We start from the raw sequence: 10,018 nt of genomic DNA, 5'->3' as shown, positions 1-10,018 counted from the left end.
GTCTGTTATGACGATCTTTATGCGCAATTCAAAGCATACTTTGTGTAAATAGAAAATTGTCTACAACACTTGGTATTCCTAGGCGGTCACCCATCCAAGTACTAACCAAGCCCGAGGTTGCTTAACTGCCGAGATCGAACGAGATCGGGTGCTTTCAACCTGGTATGGCCGTAGACGTTTGTTAGTCTGTTTTGACGACATTTATGGGCAATTCAAAGCATACTTTGTGCAAATAGTAAAATGTCTACAACACTTGGTATTCCTAGGCGGTCACCCATCCAAGTACTAACCAAGCCCGAGGTTGCTTAACTGCCGAGACAGAACGAGATCGGGTGATTTCAACCTGGTATGGCCGTAGACGTTTGTTAGTCTGTTTTAACGACATTTATGGGCAATTCAAAGCATACTTTGTGCAAATAGTAAAATGACTACAACACTTGGTATTCCTAGGCGGTCACCCATCCAAGTACTAACCAAGCCCGAGGTTGCTTAACTGCCGAGATCGAACGAGATCGGGTGCTTTCAACCTGGTATGGCCTTAGACGTTTGTTAGTCTGTTTTGACGACATTTATGGGCAATTCAAAGCATACTTTGGGTAAATAGAAAAATGACTACAACACTTGGTATACCAAAGAGGACACCCATCCAAATACTAACCAAGCCCGAGGTTGCTTAACTGCCGAGATCGAACGAGATCGGGTGCTTTCAACCTGGTATGGCCGTAGACGTTTGTTAGACTGTTTTGACGACATTTATGCGCAATTCAAAGTATAACTTTGTGCAAATAGTAAAATGACTACAACACTTGGTATTCCTAGGCGGTCACCCAACCAAGTACGAACCAAGCCCGATGTTGCTTAACTGCCGAGATCGAACGTGATCGGGTGCTTTCAACCTGGTATGGCCGTAGACGTTTGTTAGTCTGTTCTAACGACATTTATGGGCAATTCAAAGCATACTTTGTGCAAATAATAAAATGACTACAACACTTGGTATTCCTAGGCGGTCACCCATCCAAGTACAACAAAGCCCGAGGTTGCTTAACTGCCGAGATCGAACGAGATCGGGTGCTTTCAACCTGGTATGGCCGTAGACGTTTGTTAGTCTGTTTTGACGACATTTATGGGCAGTTCATAGCATGCTTTGTGCAAATAGTAAAATGAATACAACACTTGGTTTTCCTAGGCGGTCACCCATCCAAGTACTAACCAAGCCCGAGGTTGCTTAACTGCCGAGATCGAACGAGATCGAACGAGATCGGGTGCTTTCAACCTGGTATGGCCGTAGACGTTTGTTAGGCTGTATTGACGACATTTATGGGCAATTCAAAGCATACTTTGTGCAAATAGTAAAATGACTACAACACTTGGTATTCCTAGGCGGTCACCCATCCAAGTACTAACCAAGCCCGAGGTTGCTTAACTGCCGAGATCGAACGAGATCGGGTGCTTTCAACCTGGTATGGCCGTAGACGTTTGTTAGTCTGTTTTGACGACATTTATGCGCAATTCAAAGCATACTTTGGGTAAATAGAAAAATGACTACAACACTTGGTATTCCTAGGAGGTCACCCATCCAAGTACTAACCAAGCCCGAGGTTGCTAAACATCCGAGATCGAACGAGATCGGGTGCTTTCAACCTGGTATGGCCGTAGATGATTGTTAGTCTGTTATGACGATCTTTATGCGCAATTCAAAGCATACTTTGTGTAAATAGAAAATTGTCTACAACACTTGGTATTCCTAGGCGGTCACCCATCCAAGTACTAACCAAGCCCGAGGTTGCTTAACTGCCGAGATCGAACGAGATCGGGTGCTTTCAACCTGGTATGGCCGTAGACGTTTGTTAGTCTGTTTTGACGACATTTATGGGCAATTCAAAGCATACTTTGGGTAAATAGAAAAATGACTACAACACTTGGTATACCAAAGAGGACACCCATCCAAACACTAACCAAGCCCGAGGTTGCTTAACTGCCGAGATCGAACGAGATCGGGTGCTTTCAACCTGGTATGGCCGTAGACGTTTGTTAGACTGTTTTGACGACATTTATGCGCAATTCAAAGTATAACTATGGGTAAACAGAAAAATGACTACAACACTTGGTATTCCTAGGCGGTCACCCATCCAAGTACTAACCAAGCCCGAGGTTGCTTAACTTCCGAGATCGAACGAGATCGGGTGCTTTCAACCTGGTATGGCCGTAGACATTTGTTAGTCGGTTATGACGATCTTCATGCGCAATTCAAAGCATACTTTGCATAAATAGAAAAATGACTACAAAACTTGGTATTCCTAGGAGGTCACCCATCCAAGTACTAACCAAGCCCGAGGTTGCTTAACTGCCGAGATCGAACGAGATCGGGTGCTTTCAACCTGGTATGGCCGTAGACGTTTGTTAGTCTGTTTTGACGACATTTAGGGGCAATTCAAAGCATACTTTGTGCAAATAGCAAAATGACAACAACACTTGGTATTCCTAGGCGGTCACCCATCCAAGTACTAACCAAGCCCGAGGTTGCTTAACTGCCGAGATCGAACGAGATCGGGTGCTTTCAACCTGGTATGGCCGTAGACGTTTGTTAGTCTGTTATGACGACATTTATGGGCAATTCAAAGCATACTTTGTGCAAATAGTTAAATGACTACAACACTTGGTATTCCTAGGCGGTCACCCATCCAAGTACTAACCAAGCCCGAGGTTGCTAAACATCCGAGATCGAACGAGATCGGGTGCTTTCAACCTGGTATGGCCGTAGACGATTGTTAGTCTGTTATGACGATCTTTATGCGCAATTCAAAGCATACTTTGTGTAAATAGAAAATTGTCTACAACACTTGGTATTCCTAGGCGGTCACCCATCCAAGTACTAACCAAGCCCGAGGTTGCTTAACTGCCGAGATCGAACGAGATCGGGTGCTTTCAACCTGGTATGGCCGTAGACGTTTGTTAGTCTGTTTTGACGACATTTATGGGCAATTCAAAGCATACTTTGTGCAAATAGTAAAATGTCTACAACACTTGGTATTCCTAGGCGGTCACCCATCCAAGTACTAACCAAGCCCGAGGTTGCTTAACTGCCGAGACAGAACGAGATCGGGTGCTTTCAACCTGGTATGGCCGTAGACGTTTGTTAGTCTGTTTTAACGACATTTATGGGCAATTCAAAGCATACTTTGTGCAAATAGTAAAATGACTACAACACTTGGTATTCCTAGGCGGTCACCCATCCAAGTACTAACCAAGCCCGAGGTTGCTTAACTGCCGAGATCGAACGAGATCGGGTGCTTTCAACCTGGTATGGCCTTAGACGTTTGTTAGTCTGTTTTGACGACATTTATGGGCAATTCAAAGCATACTTTGGGTAAATAGAAAAATGACTACAACACTTGGTATACCAAAGAGGACACCCATCCAAATACTAACCAAGCCCGAGGTTGCTTAACTGCCGAGATCGAACGAGATCGTGTGCTTTCAACCTGGTATGGCCGTAGACGTTTGTTAGTCTGTTATGACGATCTTTATGCGCAATTCAAAGTATACTTTGTGCAAATAGAAAAATGACTACAACACTTGGTATTCCTAGGATGTCACCCATCCAAGTACCAACCAAGCCCGAGGTTACTTAACTGCCGAGATCGAACGAGATCGTGTGCTTTCAACCTGGTATGGCCGTAGACGTTTGTTAGTCTGTTCTAACGACATTTATGGGCAATTCAAAGCATACTTTGTGCAAATAATAAAATGACTACAACACTTGGTATTCCTAGGCGGTCACCCATCCAAGTACAACAAAGCCCGAGGTTGCTTAACTGCCGAGATCGAACGAGATCGGGTGCTTTCAACCTGGTATGGCCGTAGACGTTTGTTAGTCTGTTTTGACGACATTTATGGGCAGTTCATAGCATGCTTTGTGCAAATAGTAAAATGAATACAACACTTGGTTTTCCTAGGCGGTCACCCATCCAAGTACTAACCAAGCCCGAGGTTGCTTAACTGCCGAGATCGAACGAGATCGAACGAGATCGGGTGCTTTCAACCTGGTATGGCCGTAGACGTTTGTTAGGCTGTATTGACGACATTTATGGGCAATTCAAAGCATACTTTGTGCAAATAGTAAAATGACTACAACACTTGGTATTCCTAGGCGGTCACCCATCCAAGTACTAACCAAGCCCGAGGTTGCTTAACTGCCGAGATCGAACGAGATCGGGTGCTTTCAACCTGGTATGGCCGTAGAGGTTTGTTAGTCTGTTATGACGATCTTTATGCGCAATTCAAAGCATACTTTGTATAAATAGAAAAATGACCACAACACTTGGTATTCCTAGGCGGTCACCCATCCAAGTACTAACCAAGCCCGAGGTTGCTTAACTGCCGAGATCGAACGAGATCGGGTGCTTTCAACCTGGTATGGCCGTAGACGTTTGTTAGTCTGTTTTGACGACATTAATGCGCAATTCAAAGCATACTTTGGGTAAACAGAAAAATGACTACAACAATTGGTATTCCTAGGCGGTCACCCATCCAAGTACTAACCAAGCCCGAGGTTGCTTAACTGCCGAGATCGAACGAGATCGGGTGCTTTCAACCTGGTATGGCCGTAGACGTTTGTTAGTCTGTTTTAACGACATTTATGGGCAATTCAAAGCATACTTTGTGCAAATAGTAAAATGAATACAACACTTGGTATTCCTAGGCGGTCACCCATCCAAGTACTAACCAAGCCCGAGGTTGCTTAACTGCCGAGATCGAACGAGATCGGGTGCTTTCAACCTGGTATGGCCGTAGACGTTTGTTAGTCTGTTTTGACGACATTTATGCGCAATTCAAAGCATACTTTGGGTAAATAGAAAAATGACTACAACACTTGGTATTCCTAGGAGGTCACCCATCCAAGTACTAACCAAGCCCGAGGTTGCTAAACATCCGAGATCGAACGAGATCGGGTGCTTTCAACCTGGTATGGCCGTAGATGATTGTTAGTCTGTTATGACGATCTTTATGCGCAATTCAAAGCATACTTTGTGTAAATAGAAAATTGTCTACAACACTTGGTATTCCTAGGCGGTCACCCATCTAAGTACTAACCAAGCCCGAGGTTGCTTAACTGCCGAGATCGAACGAGATCGGGTGCTTTCAACCTGGTATGGCCGTAGACGTTTGTTAGTCTGTTTTGACGACATTTATGGGCAATTCAAAGCATACTTTGGGTAAATAGAAAAATGACTACAACACTTGGTATACCAAAGAGGACACCCATCCAAACACTAACCAAGCCCGAGGTTGCTTAACTGCCGAGATCGAACGAGATCGGGTGCTTTCAACCTGGTATGGCCGTAGACGTTTGTTAGACTGTTTTGACGACATTTATGCGCAATTCAAAGTATAACTTTGGGTAAACAGAAAAATGACTACAACACTTGGTATTCCTAGGCGGTCACCCATCCAAGTACGAACCAAGCCCGAGGTTGCTTAACTTCCGAGATCGAACGAGATCGGGTGCTTTCAACCTGGTATGGCCGTAGACATTTGTTAGTCGGTTATGACGATCTTCATGCGCAATTCAAAGCATACTTTGCATAAATAGAAAAATGACTACAAAACTTGGTATTCCTAGGAGGTCACCCATCCAAGTACTAACCAAGCCCGAGGTTGCTTAACTGCCGAGATCGAACGAGATCGGGTGCTTTCAACCTGGTATGGCCGTAGACGTTTGTTAGTCTGTTCTAACGACATTTATGGGCAATTCAAAGCATACTTTGTGCAAATAATAAAATGACTACAACACTTGGTATTCCTAGGCGGTCACCCATCCAAGTACAACAAAGCCCGAGGTTGCTTAACTGCCGAGATCGAACGAGATCGGGTGCTTTCAACCTGGTATGGCCGTAGACGTTTGTTAGTCTGTTTTGACGACATTTATGGGCAGTTCATAGCATGCTTTGTGCAAATAGTAAAATGAATACAACACTTGGTTTTCCTAGGCGGTCACCCATCCAAGTACTAACCAAGCCCGAGGTTGCTTAACTGCCGAGATCGAACGAGATCGAACGAGATCGGGTGCTTTCAACCTGGTATGGCCGTAGACGTTTGTTAGGCTGTATTGACGACATTTATGGGCAATTCAAAGCATACTTTGTGCAAATAGTAAAATGACTACAACACTTGGTATTCCTAGGCGGTCACCCATCCAAGTACTAACCAAGCCCGAGGTTGCTTAACTGCCGAGATCGAACGAGATCGGGTGCTTTCAACCTGGTATGGCCGTAGAGGTTTGTTAGTCTGTTATGACGATCTTTATGCGCAATTCAAAGCATACTTTGTATAAATAGAAAAATGACCACAACACTTGGTATTCCTAGGCGGTCACCCATCCAAGTACTAACCAAGCCCGAGGTTGCTTAACTGCCGAGATCGAACGAGATCGGGTGCTTTCAACCTGGTATGGCCGTAGACGTTTGTTAGTCTGTTTTGACGACATTAATGCGCAATTCAAAGCATACTTTGGGTAAACAGAAAAATGACTACAACAATTGGAATTCCTAGGCGGTCACCCATCCAAGTACTAACCAAGCCCGAGGTTGCTTAACTGCCGAGATCGAACGAGATCGGGTGCTTTCAACCTGGTATGGCCGTAGACGTTTGTTAGTCTGTTTTAACGACATTTATGGGCAATTCAAAGCATACTTTGTGCAAATAGTAAAATGAATACAACACTTGGTATTCCTAGGCGGTCACCCATCCAAGTACTAACCAAGCCCGAGGTTGCTTAACTGCCGAGATCGAACGAGATCGGGTGCTTTCAACCTGGTATGGCCGTAGACGTTTGTTAGTCTGTTTTGACGACATTTATGCGCAATTCAAAGCATACTTTGGGTAAATAGAAAAATGACTACAACACTTGGTATTCCTAGGAGGTCACCCATCCAAGTACTAACCAAGCCAGAGGTTGCTAAACATCCGAGATCGAACGAGATCGGGTGCTTTCAACCTGGTATGGCCGTAGATGATTGTTAGTCTGTTATGACGATCTTTATGCGCAATTCAAAGCATACTTTGTGTAAATAGAAAATTGTCTACAACACTTGGTATTCCTAGGCGGTCACCCATCTAAGTACTAACCAAGCCCGAGGTTGCTTAACTGCCGAGATCGAACGAGATCGGGTGCTTTCAACCTGGTATGGCCGTAGACGTTTGTTAGTCTGTTTTGACGACATTTATGGGCAATTCAAAGCATACTTTGGGTAAATAGAAAAATGACTACAACACTTGGTATACCAAAGAGGACACCCATCCAAACACTAACCAAGCCCGAGGTTGCTTAACTGCCGAGATCGAACGAGATCGGGTGCTTTCAACCTGGTATGGCCGTAGACGTTTGTTAGACTGTTTTGACGACATTTATGCGCAATTCAAAGTATAACTTTGGGTAAACAGAAAAATGACTACAACACTTGGTATTCCTAGGCGGTCACCCATCCAAGTACTAACCAAGCCCGAGGTTGCTTAACTTCCGAGATCGAACGAGATCGGGTGCTTTCAACCTGGTATGGCCGTAGACATTTGTTAGTCGGTTATGACGATCTTCATGCGCAATTCAAAGCATACTTTGCATAAATAGAAAAATGACTACAAAACTTGGTATTCCTAGGAGGTCACCCATCCAAGTACTAACCAAGCCCGAGGTTGCTTAACTGCCGAGATCGAACGAGATCGGGTGCTTTCAACCTGGTATGGCCGTAGACGTTTGTTAGTCTGTTTTGACGACATTTAGGGGCAATTCAAAGCATACTTTGTGCAAATAGCAAAATGACTACAACACTTGGTATTCCTAGGCGGTCACCCATCCAAGTACTAACCAAGCCCGAGGTTGCTTAACTGCCGAGATCGAACGAGATCGGGTGCTTTCAACCTGGTATGGCCGTAGACGTTTGTTAGTCTGTTATGACGACATTTATGGGCAATTCAAAGCATACTTTGTGCAAATAGTTAAATGACTACAACACTTGGTATTCCTAGGCGGTCACCCATCCAAGTACTTACCAAGCCCGAGGTTGCTAAACATCCGAGATCGAACGAGATCGGGTGCTTTCAACCTGGTATGGCCGTAGACGATTGTTAGTCTGTTATGACGATCTTTATGCGCAATTCAAAGCATACTTTGTGTAAATAGAAAATTGTCTACAACACTTGGTATTCCTAGGCGGTCACCCATCCAAGTACTAACCAAGCCCGAGGTTGCTTAACTGCCGAGATCGAACGAGATCGGGTGCTTTCAACCTGGTATGGCCGTAGACGTTTGTTAGTCTGTTTTGACGACATTTATGGGCAATTCAAAGCATACTTTGTGCAAATAGTAAAATGTCTACAACACTTGGTATTCCTAGGCGGTCACCCATCCAAGTACTAACCAAGCCCGAGGTTGCTTAACTGCCGAGACAGAACGAGATCGGGTGCTTTCAACCTGGTATGGCCGTAGACGTTTGTTAGTCTGTTTTAACGACATTTATGGGCAATTCAAAGCATACTTTGTGCAAATAGTAAAATGACTACAACACTTGGTATTCCTAGGCGGTCACCCATCCAAGTACTAACCAAGCCCGAGGTTGCTTAACTGCCGAGATCGAACGAGATCGGGTGCTTTCAACCTGGTATGGCCGTAGACGTTTGTTAGTCTGTTATGACGACATTTATGCGCAATTCAAAGCATACTTTGTATAAATAGAAAAATGACTGCAACACTTGGTATTCCTAGGCGGTCACCCATCCATGTACTAACCAAGCCCGAGGTTGCTTAACTGCCGAGATCGAACGCGATCGGGTGCTTTCAACCTGGAATGGCCGTAGACGTTTGTTAGTCTGTTTTGACGACATTTATGAGCAATTCAAAGCATACTTTGTGCAAATAGCAAAATGACTACAACACTTGGTATTCCTAGGCGGTCACCCATCCAAGTACTAACCAAGCCCGAGGTTGCTTAACTGCCGAGATCGAACGAGATCGGGTGCTTTCAACCTGGTATGGCCGTAGACGTTTGTTAGTCTGTTTTGACGACATTTATGGGCAATTCAAAGCATACTTTGTGCAAATAGTAAAATGACTACAACACTTGGTATTCCTAGGCGGTCACCCATCCAAGTACTAACCAAGCCCGAGGTTGCTTAACTGCCGAGATCGAACGAGATCGGGTGCTTTCAACCTGGTATGGCCGTAGACGTTTGTTAGTCTGTTTTAACGACATTTATGGGCAATTCAAAGCATACTTTGTGCAAATAGTAAAATGACTACAACACTTGGTATTCCTAGGCGGTCACCCATCCAAGTACTAACCAAGCCCGAGGTTGCTTAACATCCGAGATCGAACGAGATCGGGTGCTTTCAACCTGGTATGGCCGTAGACGTTTGTTAGTCTGTTACGACGATCTTTATGCGCAATTCAAAGCATACTTTGTATAAATAGAAAAATGACTGCAACACTTGGTATTCCTAGGCGGTCACCCATCCAAGTACTAACCAAGCCCGAGGTTGCTTAACTGCCGAGATCGAACGAGATCGGGTGCTTTCAACCTGGTATGGCCGTAGACGTGTGTTAGTCTGTTTTGACGACATTTATGAGCAATTCAAAGCATACTTTGTGCAAATAGCAAAATGACTACAACACTTGGTGTTCCTAGTCGGTCACCCATCCAAGTACTAACCAAGCCCGAGGTTGCTAAACATCCGAGATCGAACGAGATCGGGTGCTTTCAACCTGGTATGGCCGTAGACGTTTGTTAGTCTGTTTTGACGACATTTATGGGCAATTCAAAGCATACTTTGGGTAAATAGAAAAATGACTACAACACTTGGTATTCCTAAGAGGACACCCATCCAAGTACTAACCAAGCCCGATGTTGCTTAACTGCCGAAATCGAACGAGATCGGGTGCTTTCAACCTGGTATGGCCGTAGACGTTTGTTAGACTGTTTTGACGACATTTATGCGCAATTCAAAGCATAACTTTGGGCAAAC

General features: G+C 44.5%; 47 non-coding genes and 7 pseudogenes across 47 annotated transcripts; all 54 read right to left on the bottom strand.

Moving 5' to 3' along the window:
• Positions 1-57: 57 nt before the first annotated feature.
• Positions 58-176, bottom strand: LOC145892960 (5S ribosomal RNA). The gene has a single exon (XR_014401343.1). It is a non-coding gene; the product is annotated as a 5S ribosomal RNA (ribosomal RNA).
• Positions 177-241: 65 nt separating this feature from the next.
• LOC145892011 (5S ribosomal RNA) lies at positions 242-360 on the bottom strand. Its single transcript, XR_014400775.1, has one exon. It is a non-coding gene; the product is annotated as a 5S ribosomal RNA (ribosomal RNA).
• A 65-nt stretch (positions 361-425) lies between these two features.
• On the bottom strand, positions 426-544 carry LOC145891426 (5S ribosomal RNA). Its single transcript, XR_014400218.1, has one exon. It is a non-coding gene; the product is annotated as a 5S ribosomal RNA (ribosomal RNA).
• Positions 545-609: 65 nt separating this feature from the next.
• On the bottom strand, positions 610-728 carry LOC145892049 (5S ribosomal RNA). The gene has a single exon (XR_014400811.1). It is a non-coding gene; the product is annotated as a 5S ribosomal RNA (ribosomal RNA).
• A 66-nt stretch (positions 729-794) lies between these two features.
• LOC145892143 (5S ribosomal RNA) lies at positions 795-913 on the bottom strand. Its single transcript, XR_014400899.1, has one exon. It is a non-coding gene; the product is annotated as a 5S ribosomal RNA (ribosomal RNA).
• Positions 914-978: 65 nt separating this feature from the next.
• Positions 979-1,096, bottom strand: LOC145891981 (5S ribosomal RNA). Its single transcript, XR_014400745.1, has one exon. It is a non-coding gene; the product is annotated as a 5S ribosomal RNA (ribosomal RNA).
• A 65-nt stretch (positions 1,097-1,161) lies between these two features.
• Positions 1,162-1,290, bottom strand: LOC145892224 (5S ribosomal RNA; annotated as a pseudogene).
• A 65-nt stretch (positions 1,291-1,355) lies between these two features.
• Positions 1,356-1,474, bottom strand: LOC145893095 (5S ribosomal RNA). The gene has a single exon (XR_014401471.1). It is a non-coding gene; the product is annotated as a 5S ribosomal RNA (ribosomal RNA).
• A 65-nt stretch (positions 1,475-1,539) lies between these two features.
• LOC145891937 (5S ribosomal RNA) lies at positions 1,540-1,658 on the bottom strand. The gene has a single exon (XR_014400704.1). It is a non-coding gene; the product is annotated as a 5S ribosomal RNA (ribosomal RNA).
• Positions 1,659-1,723: 65 nt separating this feature from the next.
• On the bottom strand, positions 1,724-1,842 carry LOC145892948 (5S ribosomal RNA). Its single transcript, XR_014401332.1, has one exon. It is a non-coding gene; the product is annotated as a 5S ribosomal RNA (ribosomal RNA).
• Positions 1,843-1,907: 65 nt separating this feature from the next.
• LOC145892392 (5S ribosomal RNA) lies at positions 1,908-2,026 on the bottom strand (annotated as a pseudogene).
• Positions 2,027-2,092: 66 nt separating this feature from the next.
• Positions 2,093-2,211, bottom strand: LOC145893116 (5S ribosomal RNA). The gene has a single exon (XR_014401492.1). It is a non-coding gene; the product is annotated as a 5S ribosomal RNA (ribosomal RNA).
• Positions 2,212-2,276: 65 nt separating this feature from the next.
• On the bottom strand, positions 2,277-2,395 carry LOC145891262 (5S ribosomal RNA). The gene has a single exon (XR_014400066.1). It is a non-coding gene; the product is annotated as a 5S ribosomal RNA (ribosomal RNA).
• A 65-nt stretch (positions 2,396-2,460) lies between these two features.
• LOC145891063 (5S ribosomal RNA) lies at positions 2,461-2,579 on the bottom strand. The gene has a single exon (XR_014399878.1). It is a non-coding gene; the product is annotated as a 5S ribosomal RNA (ribosomal RNA).
• Positions 2,580-2,644: 65 nt separating this feature from the next.
• On the bottom strand, positions 2,645-2,763 carry LOC145891640 (5S ribosomal RNA). The gene has a single exon (XR_014400420.1). It is a non-coding gene; the product is annotated as a 5S ribosomal RNA (ribosomal RNA).
• Positions 2,764-2,828: 65 nt separating this feature from the next.
• LOC145892937 (5S ribosomal RNA) lies at positions 2,829-2,947 on the bottom strand. The gene has a single exon (XR_014401321.1). It is a non-coding gene; the product is annotated as a 5S ribosomal RNA (ribosomal RNA).
• A 65-nt stretch (positions 2,948-3,012) lies between these two features.
• LOC145891734 (5S ribosomal RNA) lies at positions 3,013-3,131 on the bottom strand. Its single transcript, XR_014400510.1, has one exon. It is a non-coding gene; the product is annotated as a 5S ribosomal RNA (ribosomal RNA).
• A 65-nt stretch (positions 3,132-3,196) lies between these two features.
• Positions 3,197-3,315, bottom strand: LOC145891425 (5S ribosomal RNA). The gene has a single exon (XR_014400217.1). It is a non-coding gene; the product is annotated as a 5S ribosomal RNA (ribosomal RNA).
• A 65-nt stretch (positions 3,316-3,380) lies between these two features.
• Positions 3,381-3,499, bottom strand: LOC145892375 (5S ribosomal RNA). The gene has a single exon (XR_014401110.1). It is a non-coding gene; the product is annotated as a 5S ribosomal RNA (ribosomal RNA).
• A 65-nt stretch (positions 3,500-3,564) lies between these two features.
• Positions 3,565-3,683, bottom strand: LOC145892461 (5S ribosomal RNA; annotated as a pseudogene).
• A 65-nt stretch (positions 3,684-3,748) lies between these two features.
• LOC145891980 (5S ribosomal RNA) lies at positions 3,749-3,866 on the bottom strand. The gene has a single exon (XR_014400744.1). It is a non-coding gene; the product is annotated as a 5S ribosomal RNA (ribosomal RNA).
• A 65-nt stretch (positions 3,867-3,931) lies between these two features.
• LOC145892223 (5S ribosomal RNA) lies at positions 3,932-4,060 on the bottom strand (annotated as a pseudogene).
• Positions 4,061-4,125: 65 nt separating this feature from the next.
• LOC145891226 (5S ribosomal RNA) lies at positions 4,126-4,244 on the bottom strand. The gene has a single exon (XR_014400032.1). It is a non-coding gene; the product is annotated as a 5S ribosomal RNA (ribosomal RNA).
• Positions 4,245-4,309: 65 nt separating this feature from the next.
• LOC145890942 (5S ribosomal RNA) lies at positions 4,310-4,428 on the bottom strand. Its single transcript, XR_014399764.1, has one exon. It is a non-coding gene; the product is annotated as a 5S ribosomal RNA (ribosomal RNA).
• A 65-nt stretch (positions 4,429-4,493) lies between these two features.
• LOC145891467 (5S ribosomal RNA) lies at positions 4,494-4,612 on the bottom strand. The gene has a single exon (XR_014400256.1). It is a non-coding gene; the product is annotated as a 5S ribosomal RNA (ribosomal RNA).
• Positions 4,613-4,677: 65 nt separating this feature from the next.
• Positions 4,678-4,796, bottom strand: LOC145891110 (5S ribosomal RNA). Its single transcript, XR_014399923.1, has one exon. It is a non-coding gene; the product is annotated as a 5S ribosomal RNA (ribosomal RNA).
• A 65-nt stretch (positions 4,797-4,861) lies between these two features.
• On the bottom strand, positions 4,862-4,980 carry LOC145891936 (5S ribosomal RNA). The gene has a single exon (XR_014400703.1). It is a non-coding gene; the product is annotated as a 5S ribosomal RNA (ribosomal RNA).
• A 65-nt stretch (positions 4,981-5,045) lies between these two features.
• On the bottom strand, positions 5,046-5,164 carry LOC145890971 (5S ribosomal RNA). Its single transcript, XR_014399791.1, has one exon. It is a non-coding gene; the product is annotated as a 5S ribosomal RNA (ribosomal RNA).
• A 65-nt stretch (positions 5,165-5,229) lies between these two features.
• LOC145892391 (5S ribosomal RNA) lies at positions 5,230-5,348 on the bottom strand (annotated as a pseudogene).
• A 66-nt stretch (positions 5,349-5,414) lies between these two features.
• LOC145890893 (5S ribosomal RNA) lies at positions 5,415-5,533 on the bottom strand. The gene has a single exon (XR_014399718.1). It is a non-coding gene; the product is annotated as a 5S ribosomal RNA (ribosomal RNA).
• Positions 5,534-5,598: 65 nt separating this feature from the next.
• LOC145891261 (5S ribosomal RNA) lies at positions 5,599-5,717 on the bottom strand. The gene has a single exon (XR_014400065.1). It is a non-coding gene; the product is annotated as a 5S ribosomal RNA (ribosomal RNA).
• Positions 5,718-5,782: 65 nt separating this feature from the next.
• LOC145891979 (5S ribosomal RNA) lies at positions 5,783-5,900 on the bottom strand. The gene has a single exon (XR_014400743.1). It is a non-coding gene; the product is annotated as a 5S ribosomal RNA (ribosomal RNA).
• Positions 5,901-5,965: 65 nt separating this feature from the next.
• Positions 5,966-6,094, bottom strand: LOC145892222 (5S ribosomal RNA; annotated as a pseudogene).
• Positions 6,095-6,159: 65 nt separating this feature from the next.
• Positions 6,160-6,278, bottom strand: LOC145891225 (5S ribosomal RNA). Its single transcript, XR_014400031.1, has one exon. It is a non-coding gene; the product is annotated as a 5S ribosomal RNA (ribosomal RNA).
• A 65-nt stretch (positions 6,279-6,343) lies between these two features.
• On the bottom strand, positions 6,344-6,462 carry LOC145890941 (5S ribosomal RNA). The gene has a single exon (XR_014399763.1). It is a non-coding gene; the product is annotated as a 5S ribosomal RNA (ribosomal RNA).
• A 65-nt stretch (positions 6,463-6,527) lies between these two features.
• LOC145891526 (5S ribosomal RNA) lies at positions 6,528-6,646 on the bottom strand. Its single transcript, XR_014400312.1, has one exon. It is a non-coding gene; the product is annotated as a 5S ribosomal RNA (ribosomal RNA).
• A 65-nt stretch (positions 6,647-6,711) lies between these two features.
• On the bottom strand, positions 6,712-6,830 carry LOC145891109 (5S ribosomal RNA). Its single transcript, XR_014399922.1, has one exon. It is a non-coding gene; the product is annotated as a 5S ribosomal RNA (ribosomal RNA).
• Positions 6,831-6,895: 65 nt separating this feature from the next.
• On the bottom strand, positions 6,896-7,014 carry LOC145892335 (5S ribosomal RNA). The gene has a single exon (XR_014401072.1). It is a non-coding gene; the product is annotated as a 5S ribosomal RNA (ribosomal RNA).
• Positions 7,015-7,079: 65 nt separating this feature from the next.
• On the bottom strand, positions 7,080-7,198 carry LOC145890960 (5S ribosomal RNA). Its single transcript, XR_014399780.1, has one exon. It is a non-coding gene; the product is annotated as a 5S ribosomal RNA (ribosomal RNA).
• A 65-nt stretch (positions 7,199-7,263) lies between these two features.
• On the bottom strand, positions 7,264-7,382 carry LOC145892390 (5S ribosomal RNA; annotated as a pseudogene).
• Positions 7,383-7,448: 66 nt separating this feature from the next.
• Positions 7,449-7,567, bottom strand: LOC145893104 (5S ribosomal RNA). The gene has a single exon (XR_014401480.1). It is a non-coding gene; the product is annotated as a 5S ribosomal RNA (ribosomal RNA).
• Positions 7,568-7,632: 65 nt separating this feature from the next.
• Positions 7,633-7,751, bottom strand: LOC145891260 (5S ribosomal RNA). The gene has a single exon (XR_014400064.1). It is a non-coding gene; the product is annotated as a 5S ribosomal RNA (ribosomal RNA).
• A 65-nt stretch (positions 7,752-7,816) lies between these two features.
• LOC145893094 (5S ribosomal RNA) lies at positions 7,817-7,935 on the bottom strand. Its single transcript, XR_014401470.1, has one exon. It is a non-coding gene; the product is annotated as a 5S ribosomal RNA (ribosomal RNA).
• Positions 7,936-8,000: 65 nt separating this feature from the next.
• Positions 8,001-8,119, bottom strand: LOC145891796 (5S ribosomal RNA). Its single transcript, XR_014400569.1, has one exon. It is a non-coding gene; the product is annotated as a 5S ribosomal RNA (ribosomal RNA).
• A 65-nt stretch (positions 8,120-8,184) lies between these two features.
• Positions 8,185-8,303, bottom strand: LOC145892925 (5S ribosomal RNA). The gene has a single exon (XR_014401310.1). It is a non-coding gene; the product is annotated as a 5S ribosomal RNA (ribosomal RNA).
• Positions 8,304-8,368: 65 nt separating this feature from the next.
• Positions 8,369-8,487, bottom strand: LOC145891733 (5S ribosomal RNA). Its single transcript, XR_014400509.1, has one exon. It is a non-coding gene; the product is annotated as a 5S ribosomal RNA (ribosomal RNA).
• Positions 8,488-8,552: 65 nt separating this feature from the next.
• LOC145893092 (5S ribosomal RNA) lies at positions 8,553-8,671 on the bottom strand. The gene has a single exon (XR_014401468.1). It is a non-coding gene; the product is annotated as a 5S ribosomal RNA (ribosomal RNA).
• Positions 8,672-8,736: 65 nt separating this feature from the next.
• On the bottom strand, positions 8,737-8,855 carry LOC145892185 (5S ribosomal RNA). The gene has a single exon (XR_014400938.1). It is a non-coding gene; the product is annotated as a 5S ribosomal RNA (ribosomal RNA).
• A 65-nt stretch (positions 8,856-8,920) lies between these two features.
• Positions 8,921-9,039, bottom strand: LOC145893091 (5S ribosomal RNA). The gene has a single exon (XR_014401467.1). It is a non-coding gene; the product is annotated as a 5S ribosomal RNA (ribosomal RNA).
• Positions 9,040-9,104: 65 nt separating this feature from the next.
• LOC145893090 (5S ribosomal RNA) lies at positions 9,105-9,223 on the bottom strand. The gene has a single exon (XR_014401466.1). It is a non-coding gene; the product is annotated as a 5S ribosomal RNA (ribosomal RNA).
• A 65-nt stretch (positions 9,224-9,288) lies between these two features.
• Positions 9,289-9,407, bottom strand: LOC145890927 (5S ribosomal RNA). The gene has a single exon (XR_014399750.1). It is a non-coding gene; the product is annotated as a 5S ribosomal RNA (ribosomal RNA).
• A 65-nt stretch (positions 9,408-9,472) lies between these two features.
• On the bottom strand, positions 9,473-9,591 carry LOC145891222 (5S ribosomal RNA). Its single transcript, XR_014400028.1, has one exon. It is a non-coding gene; the product is annotated as a 5S ribosomal RNA (ribosomal RNA).
• Positions 9,592-9,656: 65 nt separating this feature from the next.
• LOC145891999 (5S ribosomal RNA) lies at positions 9,657-9,775 on the bottom strand. Its single transcript, XR_014400763.1, has one exon. It is a non-coding gene; the product is annotated as a 5S ribosomal RNA (ribosomal RNA).
• A 65-nt stretch (positions 9,776-9,840) lies between these two features.
• On the bottom strand, positions 9,841-9,959 carry LOC145892154 (5S ribosomal RNA). Its single transcript, XR_014400909.1, has one exon. It is a non-coding gene; the product is annotated as a 5S ribosomal RNA (ribosomal RNA).
• Positions 9,960-10,018: the final 59 nt, after the last annotated feature.

The sequence above is a fragment of the Ascidia mentula genome, chromosome 2, assembly GCF_947561715.1.
Source record: "Ascidia mentula chromosome 2, kaAscMent1.1, whole genome shotgun sequence".
NCBI classification, from domain to species: Eukaryota; Metazoa; Chordata; class Ascidiacea; order Phlebobranchia; family Ascidiidae; genus Ascidia; species Ascidia mentula.
The sequence above is the reverse complement of the archived record's forward strand: the minus strand, read 5'-3'. Positions and strand labels throughout refer to the sequence as shown.